Source organism: Ovis canadensis, chromosome 6 (genome assembly GCF_042477335.2).
Source record: "Ovis canadensis isolate MfBH-ARS-UI-01 breed Bighorn chromosome 6, ARS-UI_OviCan_v2, whole genome shotgun sequence".
Lineage (NCBI taxonomy): Eukaryota > Metazoa > Chordata > Mammalia > Artiodactyla > Bovidae > Ovis > Ovis canadensis.
The window spans coordinates 27,867,715-27,881,306 of NC_091250.1; the positions used below are offsets into that span (position 1 = coordinate 27,867,715).

Sequence of the window (13,592 nt, forward strand, 5' to 3'; positions counted from 1 at the left end):
AGTGTATGATGAGATGATAATGAGTCAAGAGAAGCGAGGGGGATATTTTTGACATTTTTTTTTAACCCTTTACCTTTGCGGTTTATAAAGATTTTTTCTCTAGCCTTTGGCCTGGCTTTCGTAATTAATTTTCATTTGACTAGTTTTATCATATTAAGTTTAGTATGAATGAAGGACCATTCTATTTCTGTTTTCAAATCTAAATGCCATTATTAATTGTAGTAATACTTCGAAAAATTGTGGTTTATTGAGTACCTCATTGCAGTGATATATGGAGTGCTCTCTGTGCCCTAGGCTTGCAAGGTGTCTGCAAACTTTATTAAAAGAAAGTATATGCCATTGTATTGCCTGCTTCTTTTGTTTCACTTGTTTTAAGACAAATATGAAACAAACTTTGATTAAATCCCATTATTAATTTTTGTAGTGAATTGCCTTTCTAAATCAGTATCTTTTAAGTGCTAGGGTGTATTGAAGTATGATATGCAGTGTTGTTTTCTGGGACTAATCTAGGTGGAGAGTTTAAGGTTTAAAATACTTTGTTGTACATTTAATGTCTAATACTAGATACAATAAAACTGTGTTTAAAATATGTCAGTATCAAGTAGCAGCATCTAAAATTCCTTTGAAATAAATTGGATGACTTGGAAGATCTGATTGCCTGTGAATATTTTAAAGAGACATTTTAAGTGGGAAAGAAAGCCTCTTTAAAAAGTATTCTAGAAGTTTGCTATGTTAGTTTTTATTTTTGTATCTTTAAAATGATTTATTGGACCAAATGATCAGATCCTAACTCCATTGCTTCTAAGTGATAGATTTGTTATTGAAAGATATTTTAGTGATGAATCAGTAGACTTTTCATTCAACATAAGATATAAATGAGGAGATACTTTTTCCTAAATGATCTCTCTATATATATTCTTGAGTAGTTATATAAAGCTGGTGGAGTCTTTAAAAATCTGTCCTAACAAAGAAAGTAAAAGGATAGTTTGCATTTTTATTATTTCTGATACTCTAAATTTTAGCCATTTTATTTGTAGGAAGTTATGGGAACTCATATTCTGTTGCTGTTAGCAGAGGTGATATGCTAATGTATTATGTAAATATATTTTCTCTAATGCCATGCGGTTTTATATGTCTACTTGTCTCCCTTTTGTTTTTCCTCCTAATTGTTTTATCTTCAGTGTAAAAATGTTCTCAGCCACCTTTTTGTTTCTTAGAAAATTGCTGTTTATTAAGTTACTGCAACTATACTTGAACCTTATTGAGTGTCTTTACTGTTAGAACAGGAATTAATAGCCCTTGTCTTGAGTCTCTCTCAGGGTTATTGTGAAAATCAAACAATTTAATGTGAAACATTCCGCAAATTGTGAAGCACCCCTATACATTTTATTTATGTCTATAAAGGCAGAATTTTAAGTATGTCCCCTGTGTGTTATTCTGCCTTAGGCTCCTATATGCTATTGGTATTACAGTTTCTCTAATAGGCAGGAATTTCATTGTCGTGTGTGTGTGTGTGTGTGTGCTTATGTGTTGTGGATCATTTTCAGAATCTACTTTATTAATTTTACTGTACAGTATAAGCTGCAAGTTTGTCATATAAAAGAATAAAAAAATCTTGGTTCATTTGATTTTTTTCTGCCCTTTTTTTTTTTTTGAGACATTTAAAAAAAAGTGGGATGTTCACATTTTATTCTTGTTTTCCCTTTGTAGTAGCTTGAATGTATGTATTGCATTTAGAGAAATACAACTGTGTCCACAGTAAAACATGTTTTCACATTCGCTTTCCAAATTTGTTGTCTCTTGTTGGTTATAAAAGTGTTGTCACCTTAATAACCAGTCTTTCCAGACTACCAGCTAGCTCTTGAAATGGTGAAGCTGCTTTGTCGTTAATGCTGGGACTTCCCACTCTCTTATTGTCAGTAGGTAAGACTGAACAGTTGGAGCTATTTGGTTTGCATACTCATTAAGTGCTTTGTATATATGCTATCTACTTGGAAAACTTATTTTTGAGAAGGTTAAATCTAATAGGTCAGTGAAAAAAGAGCAATATTCTATATTATATTCTAATTAGTATGCCCTGCAGTATATTAGAATATAGTACAATATTATTCTGGAAATTTGTTAGTTGTGATTTAGCAGGAGGTTCTGTGACTTTTCTTCCAGTTATCAAGTCTGAATTAAATCAGGTAAAAATCATCACAGGTTTTCCATGCCCGTACACCGCTGCATTTTAGAAAGAGCTAAGACAAAAGAAATAAGGAACTTTAAACAACTGGACTAATCTCTTACAACCAACATCTAGAATAGGGCTTTTATATTACTCTTGATCTTCTGTGTTTCATAGGGATTTTGTGTGTTAACATTTTTATACCCTCAGCTGAAAGATAAAACACATCAATTACCCTTATTTTTAAAAAAAATTGCTAAGCATGAGAACTTCAAACAAAATTCCCATTTTTTTCATTCTATTATAGAAGTCAGGTGGAAATGTTATATTTAAAAATAAAAGTTGTTTTTTCCTTAAATTTTTTTTTCTCTTGTCAGTTCTGTTGAAAGGCAGAATGGAAACTTGTTCTCATTTGTACATATTTGGCTTACTCTTTGGCTTACCAGTGGTTGAGTCATGAACACAGTTACTTTGTGCTATGTGTTTTAAAAGGCAGATGTAAAGTACTCACCTTATGAAAAGGCCTATTATAATTATATGTATGCATCAGAGTTTACTCATGAAGAAAATGACACTTATATAATTTCATACTTTAAAAACTACATGCTTGAGCAGAGCATATATTTCTGTATTTAAGAAGTGAAATGGCCCTTTACCTTTAAGTAAAAACATGTTTAGAAACTCTTGTTTTTTTCTCTGTCTCTGCTTTTAGAGTGATAGTCGAACTTTCAACAGAGTGGCAAAGTAACTTTTAGTAATTTCAACGTTATGGAAATTGTATTTAAATTTATGATTTTCCCTGATCCCTTGACTCTTATTCTCTTTACTTGTGGATTTTTAGCTCATTTAACTCATTTAAAAGTAGTTGAAAAAGTAGGAATAAAACTGATGTTCAGTTTGGCCATTAAGAAAGATAGGTACTTGCTGAGAACAGTTTTTTTAAAAATCAGACCAGCATTTAGTGTCCTCTTTGATCTCTCATTTGTGGTGTTCATGCCTAGACATTTTAAAGCTAACCAAAGAGAAAACGCTTTTGCAGGAGAAAAGACCCCGAGGACTGAGGCTCCTTTCCATAAATATAGTGAAAGTGAAAGTTGCTCCGTTGTGTCCAACTCTTTGTGACCCCATGGACCCATGGAATACTCTAGGCCAGAATACTGGAGTGGGTAGCCTATCCCTTCTCCAGTAGATCTTCCTGACCCAGGATCAAACTGGGGTCTCCTGCATTGCTGGCAGAGTCTTCACCAACTGAGCTATCAGGGAAGCTCCTCCCATAATTATTAGGCAACCGCTGACACAGGTGTACAAGGGAGAGTCACAGATACTTCTTTTGGAAATGTGCAGAAGCCTCAAGAGATGGTGCTGTTCTTGCTGCTGCTTTGCTGAATAGCCAGGAGCCATTCACACGCTGCTCTGTCACTTCAGCCTGCCTCTTTGCACGTACAGCTCTAACGGTCTGAAGCCTCTTCCTCATGCCTCTCCCCTAATCTACCTGTGTTTCCGTTCAAAATTTACACCTTCTTTAGTGGGCAGAGTTTTGGTAAATCTGTCCTATGTGGGCTCTTTTACTTTATTACCTATTTTTATTAATTTTGTCCTTTGTTTGAGATTACTTGGAAATTAGGGAATAACTACTCGTACATCTTTTTCATTTGTATTGCCTAGCACTTCTCATAGAGCATGATTTCTTGACATGCATTTTTTAACACAGCGTGCTATATGGGTAAGGTACGAATGTTTTAAAGAAATAGGCACGTATACAGGGTTATCATTACCATCTTTCTAGATTCCATATATATGAGTTAGTTTACTGTATTGGTATTTTCCTTCTGGCTTACTTCACTCTGTATAATAGGCTCCAGTTTTGTCCACCTCATTAGAACTGATTCAAATGTATTCTTTTTAATGACTGAGTAATACTCCATTATCTCCAATTAAAACAAATAAAGTTATATTTTAAAAAAAGAAATAGGCACGGACTCTTCAAGGAGGAGTCATAGTGACTAATAAAAACTCAAATTTCGTTCCTTTTGCTTAAATATTGTGTAAAAAGTCACATTTGAAAGATGGCCAAAGAAAGATAGCTATAGGAAGAAACATTTTCAAGTCTTTAAAAAGGGATATATTAAGTATTCAGAAGAGCTAACATTTGCTTTAACTCATTAACTTACCCTGTGAGTGTTGCTGAAATTTTGGCTGTGAATATAGATACTGTGTCTTTTAACTTATGTTCCCTCCTTTGTATAGGATCATCACACAGGGCACAGGGCAGGATGGGGGAGTTCTTAAAGGTCTTCTAGTTCAAAAGTTCCCATATCGCAGGCCCAGGGCCCTTGTCATTGAATTACTTCTCGAGGTCTTTGTATCCATGTCTACTGGTTAACCTGTGTGAAGATATATGAACTCCCATACCATGACAACATTGTGAATGAGTGCCATTTTGATTAAAGGCAAATTCATTTAAAAGTTTTACTGAATTCATACAAGCCCAACCAATAATACTAGGGCCTCTACCACCGTCATGTGATAGTTGGGTGTTTTGACTTTGGAAGGTGGATGCTGATGCCTCAGGAGCCGAGGCACCACTGCAGGAGAGCAGTTGCCTACTTTTACAGATGAGGAAGCTGGGCCCCAGGAGGTGAAATGACTCATCCGACATTACAGTGGAGAGTATCAGGGCTAAGATGGGAGCACAACTCTCATGTCTGTGGCTTAGAATCACATAGAACCATGAACTTATTAGAGTATCAGGCGGTGTGGTGGTAAAGAATCTGCCTGGCAATGGGTTTGGTCCCTGGGCTGGGAAGATCCCCTGGAGTAGGAAATGACAACCCACTCCAGTATTCTTGCCTGGAAAATCCCATTGACAGAGGAGCCTGGCGGGCTACAATTCATGGGGTCTCACAGAGTCCAGCATGTCTGAGCACAGAATAACAATGAACCTAACAAAGAGGAATGGAATTTGTGAGAAGGAGTGATATAAAGAGAGCAGTAACTTTTTCTTAGATTACTTTAAATGTTTTGAAGTGTTTTTGTTTTTTACCACTGGGGAGTAAGAGGCAAGGGATAACTTGATTAGGGAAGATAATGTTATATAGTGTTTATGGAAATTGTTTCTGTTACGCTGTTAACTTTTCACTCCTTGGAAACTTACTAGTGATGGCAGAATCATCATTTTGATAATACTCTTAAACTTTTTGAAGTAATTTTTATAAATATAATTTTATATCTTTATAAAGTCTGAGAAACAGACTTTAGGGAGGGTTTGATGAGCTCTTTTAAGACTTGGGAATGCTGTTAAACAGAAATGAATGGCCTGTGGTCTCTTAGTTTTTGAATCTATGTCTCTTAATCTTCAGTTTTATTTTATGTCCATTGTCTGTATTTTAATTTTGTGGCATGTTTTTGCTTTCCTGTGTTTCTTTAGTGAGGGAGTATATTTATAGGAAAGAAGTTGAAATGCCGGTCCGTCTGTTTTGATTTTTGTAGCATGTCTTAAAGAATCAATTGGTGAATGCATTGAAATTGATGACTTAACGTCCAAGGGTTATATATGTTGCATTTTTCCAAGTCAATGACTTGAAATACGTGATACCACAGTAGCTGCTAAATACGTGACTTTCTGATAAGACTTTACCAGTTCAGTGGTAACTCTGAAATGTCATGTAAGTTGGCAAGAGAAGGTGTGAATTGGTGCCTTCTACATTGTCTATGTGAGTGGCATAAGATTACATAAGATTAGAAAAAGCTCAGTTACGCATTCACTCTGCAGAAGAAGGGTCAAGTCACTGAGCTGAATTGGAGACCCAGTAGAGGAAAGTTGCTCTGAGGAAAGTGATTTAAATAGCAGTACTTTCGATCCTTTCTGTAGCCAGGTAAGGGAATTACAGGAAGGCCCAGAATTCTGTGAATTTCAGTAAGCTAATGTCATATAAATAAAAAAGGGACCCCAGTTACAGGCCTGGTTCTGTTAATAATGTTGCAGCTTTGGTCCCTCTGTAATTGAGTCCTTGATGAACCTATTCAAGGTAACAGTTCCTCTGCAATCTGTGTTTGTAGTTTATGGTTTCTATAGCAAATGAAACAAAGGATATGGCCAGTATCACTCGTGAGTGTCTTAGTGAAGTATCTCTAAGAAATAGGAAATACTTTATGCCTTTATATGAAATTCTTTCATCTCAGGAGACCTTGCCTTCATCATTTTAATTCATTTTATCACTTAGAACAAACTACTACCCAGACAAAAGACATGAGACTTAAGAAGTTAACAGAACCTTTAAAAAATGAACTTAGAAAAAAGTTCACAATGAGTGTGTTGTGGAGGTGAATTTGCTGTTAGTACTAGCTGAAAAGTTAAGAAAAAATTAGAGTCACCCTTATGGATTCATTAATATATCAATTCTGCATTGAACAGTTACTGCTGTGAGAGACTCAGGATGCTGGGTGAAAATGAGAGTTTCTGTTCTCATGAAGCTTATAGTCTAGTGGTGAGAGATACCTCCGTTGTGTGCAGGAGTTTATAAGTGTTATCAAGGGGCTGTGATAGAAACTGATCCCGGAAAGCCAGCTTTACACAGAGTGGCCAGGAAAGGTTTCTCTGAGGATGAGACATGGAATTGAGGCTTACAGGAAGAGGAGAAGTTGAGCATAAGTATATGAAGTGAAAGAAATGGCAAGTGGAAAAGCCGGGAGATAAAACAGGATTTGGCATGCTGGAAGGACAGAAAGGTCATTCACATGCAGTTAGGAAGAGTGGAGGGGGCTGACTGCAGATGGACAGATAAGAAAGAATTCCATCATGGAGGGTCCTTGCGGTCCATGGAGTCTCTTACCGATTTTATTTTGAGAGCGTTGCTTAGCCATGGAAATAACTTAAGCAGGGGATGACATGGTCTAAATTATGTTTATAAAACAATCACTCTGGCTTCTGTAGGGTAGCAGATTGAGAAAACATCCAAGAATAGAAGCTTCAAGACTAGTTAGAAGACTATTTGAAATAGTGCAGAAAGGGATAATGATTTGAATATGGGTTTGAGGGTTTTGGGGTTTTTTCTGTAATCTACAGTTATTATTGCTGCAAATTCAATCCTGTGTTTCCCTATTGTCCATTGGAAAGCAATTTTACAATAATCACTGTTTTTTAATCAAAACTATAATACCATAAGAGGCTTTTTGTTGTAACTTACTGTGGCAAGAAATTAGTTTTAGATGGAAAACCCTGTATGTCTTTACCTATGATTGTATTAGGCATACTCTTTGGAAAGTTTTGATTAATAATGAATTAATTATAATTGTGCAGGTTTTTTAGCCGCCTTTTATTTCAGGTACTTCATTAAGTGTTTTCTAATCCACTATCTCATTTAATCTTCACAATAATCCTGTGATGGACATAGGTACTTACTGCTGTTATCTGCATATTCAAAGTAAGGAAACCAAGGGATTTAGAAGTTAAGGAACTTTTCCAAGGTCATGCAGAGAAGAAACATGCAATTCGAATTTGAACCTAGTTCTCCCCGATACCACAGCTAAAATAGTTTTTTTAAATTAATAAACTAACATAGTCTGAGTGAACTCCAGGAGTTGGTGATGGACAGGGAGGCCTGGTGTGCTGCGATTCATGGGGTCGCAAAGAGTTGGACACAACTGAGCGACTGAACTGAACATACCTTTTATTAAGAAACAATTTAGGCCTAGTAAAATACACAGATCCTGTGTGTCCTTTGATGAATTTTGGCAGTTGTGTCCATCTATGTAGACACTTTCCCAAACAAAATACAGATTTCTGTCACTACATAATGTTTCTTATGTCCCTTCCAGTCAGTTCCCACCCCCATAAACAACTATTTTTTTCTGGCCTCCATCACCGTGTATTGTTTTTGCCTCTTCTTGGACTTCATGTGAATAAACAGACACTGTGTATTGTTTTGTGTCTGGCGTCTTTCACCCAGCATAACATTCTGGAGACTCACGTATGTTGTTGCTTACTCCTTCGTATTGCCAAGGAACACTATATCGACTGTATCAGTGTATGAACCCATTTACTTGTTCAGGGATTTAAGTTCTTCTAGTTTTTGCTAGTTTCTGAATAAAACTGCTGTGAGCATTTGTGTGCAAGAACATCTGTTCATTTCTGTTGTGTAAATACAGGATTGCTGGTTCATAGGTAAGATGTATATTTACCTTTTTAAAAGCTGCCAAAGAGTTCTCTGAGATGGCTGTAGAACTTTGAGTAGAAGAATTCCCTGAGCTATACAGCAGAGTGCCTAGGCACTCTGTATGAAAATTGCAGCTGCTGTATTCTCTACATCAGTGTTTAGTATCGTCAGTGTTTTAATTTTAGCCATTCTAGTCAGTGTGACGGAGAAGGCAATGGCACCCCACTCCAGTACTCTTGCCTGGAGAATCCCATGGACGGAGGAGCCTGGTGGGCTGCGGTCCATGAGGTCGCTAAGAGTCAGACAGAACTGAGCGACTTCACTTTCACTTTCCTGCACTGGAGAAGGAAATGGCAACCCACTCCAGTGTTCTTGCCTGGAGAATCCCAGGGACCGGGGAGCCTGGTGGGCTGCCATCTGTGGGGTCGCACAGAGTTGGACACGACTGAAGCGACTTAGCAGCAGCAATCAGTGTGAAGTGGTATCTCATGGTTTTAGTTTGTATTTCCCTAATGACTAATGATGTTGAGTACCTTTTGATGTATCTATTGACCATTTGTACATTTTTTCTGTTGTTGCTTTTGAGTGTTTAGGGATTTTGTTCTTTAAATATTTTTGATATTTCTGTTTTCTCCCAGATTGTAGTTTGCTCGTTTATTTCCCTGGTAGTCTTTTGATGAGCAGAAATGTTTAATCCTGATGAAAATTTATCAGTTTATCAGTTTTGTCTTTCATAGTTACTGTTCTGTCTTATGAAATCTTTGCTTCACAAAGGTGTTTTCTCCTAGAAGATTTATCTTAGCTTTAGAATTCAGTCTCTGATCCCTTTAGAATTTATTTTTGTATGTGGTAAAGGGCAGGGTTCATCTTTTTCATGTTTATCTCATTGTTCCAGCACCTTTATTGAAAAGACTTTTCCCCACTGAACTGCCTTGGCACCTTTGTCAAGTCAGTTGACCGTATATGTGAGGGTCAGTTCTGGACAGTAGCCTGATTGATTTGTCTGTCTTTATACCAATACCACAATGTCTTGTTTATAGCTTAATTAGATAGTGTATGTTGTCTAAGTTTGTTCTTTTTCAAACTAGTTTTGTTTCTCCTAGGTTCTTATTTTTTTATATAGCTTTTAGAAATGACTTGTCAATTTTTCTTACAAAAATAACACACCAGGATTTTTATTTGAATGGTGTTGAACTTGTATATAAATTTTGTGAGAATTGACCTATTAACATTAAGTCTTCCAACCTGCGTACATGGTTTTGCCTCTCCATTTATTTCATAGGACAGACTGCATGATCACTTTACTTTAGTGGAGCTGGGGAATTCTCTTTTAAGTCTAGTATAACACCAATTCTTAGACAACATACATTTCATGTTAGAAGAGTCTGTCTCACAAAAGACTATGTTTCATTACATCGTGAGGAGTAGTGAAAAATTCCCCATGTATTTGGTTCTGAAGAAACTTTACTTTCCCCCCAAAATTGGTCTTTTACTACTAATTTCTGTTTTGTACTAATGAAAGTATGATCTCTCATGGTTTAATTCAATTACCTAATAAGTTGGTCTGTGATAACTAGTATTCTCATGAAATATTGCAAATGGTGCAATTTATTTTATGTGGAGGCAGTCAGAAAATCTCTCAAAGTAATGAATATGGCTACATTTTCTAAGTTCAGGAGAAATATGTTTGCCTTATAAATAATGAAAATAATAGCTTTGGGAATTTGACTGTACCAGTGGTGATTAAAATAAAGAGTAATTGAGAGCATTCATCTTTCAATATGTAACATCGGAAGAGTTACCTCATGGGGTTATTGTGTGCACCTCACGGGGGGTTATTGGGAGCTTTGCAGCATGAAGTGTATGTCAAGTGCTGAGTGCTTGAGTACATTGCTGGGCATAAAGTAAGCTCTCAATAGACTTCTCTTTTTAAAAGTAATTTTTATTGCCTTGAACTTGCTTTACAGTGTTAGGTTTTAATGTAAAGCAAAGTGAATCAGCTATATGTATCAGCTATCCCCTCTTTTTTTCATTTCCTTCCCATTTAGGTCAGCACAGAGCTTCCAGTAGAATTCCCTGAGCTATACAGCAGTTTCTCATTAGTTATCTATCTTATACATAGTATCAATACTGTGTATATATTAATCCCAATTTCCTAATTCCTTATACCCACCCCTTCCTACCTGGACCTAGGGACTGTCAAACTTCTATCTCCTTGTTTATATCCTTTTTTATTAAAAATTTTAAAATATTTGTTTGGCTGTGTCCGACTGTGGTTGCATTACGCTGGTCTTTTGTTGCGGCACACAGACTCTAGCTGTGGGGTACATATCAGTTGTGGCACACATACTCAGTTGCCCCAAGGCATGTGGGATCCTAGTTCCGTGACTAGCGATTGAACCCAGGTCCTTTGCGTTGCAGGGTAGACTCAGCCACTGAACTGCCAGGGAAGTCCCTCTTTATCTATATCTTGATCCAGGACAAGCTCTAAGTGTAGGCATTCAAACTGTTGAATCTCTTGTGCTTTTGCTTTAGAATGCTATCATAGATCTTAGAGCTCAGATCCTTTGTAAAAGTGCTGCTTTTTTCAAATATTAATTTGGTTTTGGATCTTGCCTGCCAATCAAGTAAACTATACCATTGTTGTCTTTAAGTTGTGACTGGCACTTTGCGATCCCATGGACTTTAGCTTGCCAGGCCCCTCTGTCCTTGGGATTTCCCAGGCAAGAATACTGGAGCATGTTGCCATTTCCTTCTCCAGGGGATCTTCCCAACCCAAGGATCGAACCTATGTCTCCTGCATTGTAGGCAAATTCTTTACCTCTGAGCCATTGGGGGAAGCCTGTGAGTGTGTGTATATGTGTGTGTGTGTGTGTGTGTTTTTGTGTATCACTGTTCATTATACTTGAAGGATTTTTTTTTTCTTTTACTAGACTGGAAATTATTGCTAATGTATTGGAATGAAACTCCATCAGTTTTTTTTGTGTCCAGTGGTAGTGGTTAATTTATGGTCTCATGGCATTTGTTATTACCTTATCACTAGATATGTATTATTTTTGAATTTAATTCCTACATAATAGCTGGATTTTACCATATTCATCTGTAAGATATTACATCACATCATCTTTTATGGTGTCATTTGGAATGTGGAGCTAATTGGTATAAGTTAGCTACAGACATAAAAGACTTTAAATGTAGATATTAGCTATCAGTTTAAGTCTGAGATGGAATAGAGAGGGTGGAAAGGAGAAAGGAATACATTGGAATATAGTGTAGTGCTTTTTGTCTAATACTTAGGCTAACAGGTGATTTTTAACATTTTGGAAAATGGAATCTCACTAGACTCAGATTTATGAGTCCCTTTCCCCCCCTGTGACTAGGATATGAATGTGTGTCTGTGTGCTGTGAATTTATATCTATATCTCTAAGTCTATTTGTATAAATTTAAGTACTATGAAGATTAAATAGGACCTCTCATCTTTGGCAGTGTGCCCAAGAAACTCAGAGACTATTTATCTCCAAATCCTAAATTGATGTTTAAGTGAATAGATGTCGCACAGTTCAAAGTTGAAAAGATACCTGTGAGGACAGAGATTGTTTCGTTTGAAATATCATTTCCTGATTGGAGTGTTTCATTTGCAATACACCCTCCCTCCCCAAGGCAGATTGCAGCTGGCCAGAAGAGTGATGTTTCCTATGTCCAGATCAGCTGGCCAGTGATAGAAGTGATCAAGTTTTCCAGAGATTTTAATAAATACCTATTTGGAAAAAATATGATAGAATTCTAAATTTTAAATATCTTGTAAACAGATAGTTCCATGAAATCTCCTAACAAACATGCCTATTAAAATATTCAACAATCCACTTGAACTCACTTATCCTACTTATTAGTATAATAAATAGGTTTATTTTATATATATGTTTATTATTTTATTTATATTTATTAAATATATTTTTATTTATTACATTTATTAACCTACCTAATAAAGTAGATTCTTTATTTCTTATATTTTTGGTTTTGGCTATGTAAGCATAGCTAAATTTTAATTTTTGTAGTTGTTTTAGTATAAAGATTTTAAGAAAACAGTTGGTACAAATAAATTAGATAATAAAATCAGATTCATTACAATTTGAATATTAAAAGCCAGATATGATGGTTCAAGCTCAAAGAACATGTGTAACTTTAGGTATTTCTGAGGAAAATGATCTAAATGAATTGCTTCTTAGCATGCTTAATGTGTTAGGCTCTGATATGAAAATAATTGCATTTTTAAAATGAGCAATAATCAACTTTTCACATTACTACACCTTCCTTTGAGAGTAAAAAGTTCTTGTTAAGATGATAGTTCGTTATTTCTACCAAATAAAGCTAAATGATTAAATATATTGATCAACTAAAGCTTTTCCCCCCTTCACTGGAAAATGAAAAGGAAAGGATACTCTATGTGTGTGTGTGGGGGGGGGGTATGGTGAGCCTATCTATGTTCATATGTATTACTGAAATTGCTTTGAAATACAGTAAGTGTTCAGAATAAATTCTTCGAGTCTTAAGAAGTAATATGCCACATTTTCTGCATGTGTGTGTATCAGAACCAAAGCAGTGGGGTGTTTCATCTGAGACTGTGCTATTATTATCAGTAGTATTTGAGAAAACAGAACTCAGTGGACTGAATACAATTTTCTTTACAAGTTTCTTTGAAGTGTTAGGATTCATTTTATTAATATAAATTGTGAGGCTATATACAAAATTCTGGGAGTGTTATGTATGATGTTATTGCAGAAAGGCAGTTTTTTCATTTTAAAACCTGTCTGTGTCCATAAGATGTATGTATGTTTATCCATCTATTTGTCCACTTTATTTTTTAGAGCAGTTAGGTTTTCCATATATTTCCTGCCCCAGTGTGGACCTCTCAGCAACCATCAACATGCTGCACCACTTGTCCATTGGTTGCAGTTGATGAACCTACACTGACACATCATAGTCACCCAAAGCCCATAGTTTACACGAGGAGTCACTTTTGGTGATGTACGTTCTGTGGGTATGGACGCATGTATGATGACATGTATTCATCTTTATGGTTTCCTACAGAGTAGTTGCACTTCCCTAAAAGTCTTCTGTGCTCTGCTTATTCATCCCTCCCTCCTCACCGCAAACCCTGGAAACCACTGATCTGTTTACTGTCGCCACAGTTTTGCCTTTTAGACTGTCTTACAGTTGGCATCACACAGTCCATAACCTTTTCAGATGGGCTTCCCTGGTGGCTCAGGGG

The 13,592-nt window shown here is 36.2% G+C and overlaps 1 protein-coding gene across 25 annotated transcripts in view; it reads left to right on the forward strand.

Moving 5' to 3' along the window:
• The window catches only part of CAMK2D (calcium/calmodulin dependent protein kinase II delta), a 320,633-nt gene that overhangs the window by 28,260 nt on the left and 278,781 nt on the right, over positions 1 to 13,592 (forward strand). The window lies entirely within an intron of this gene.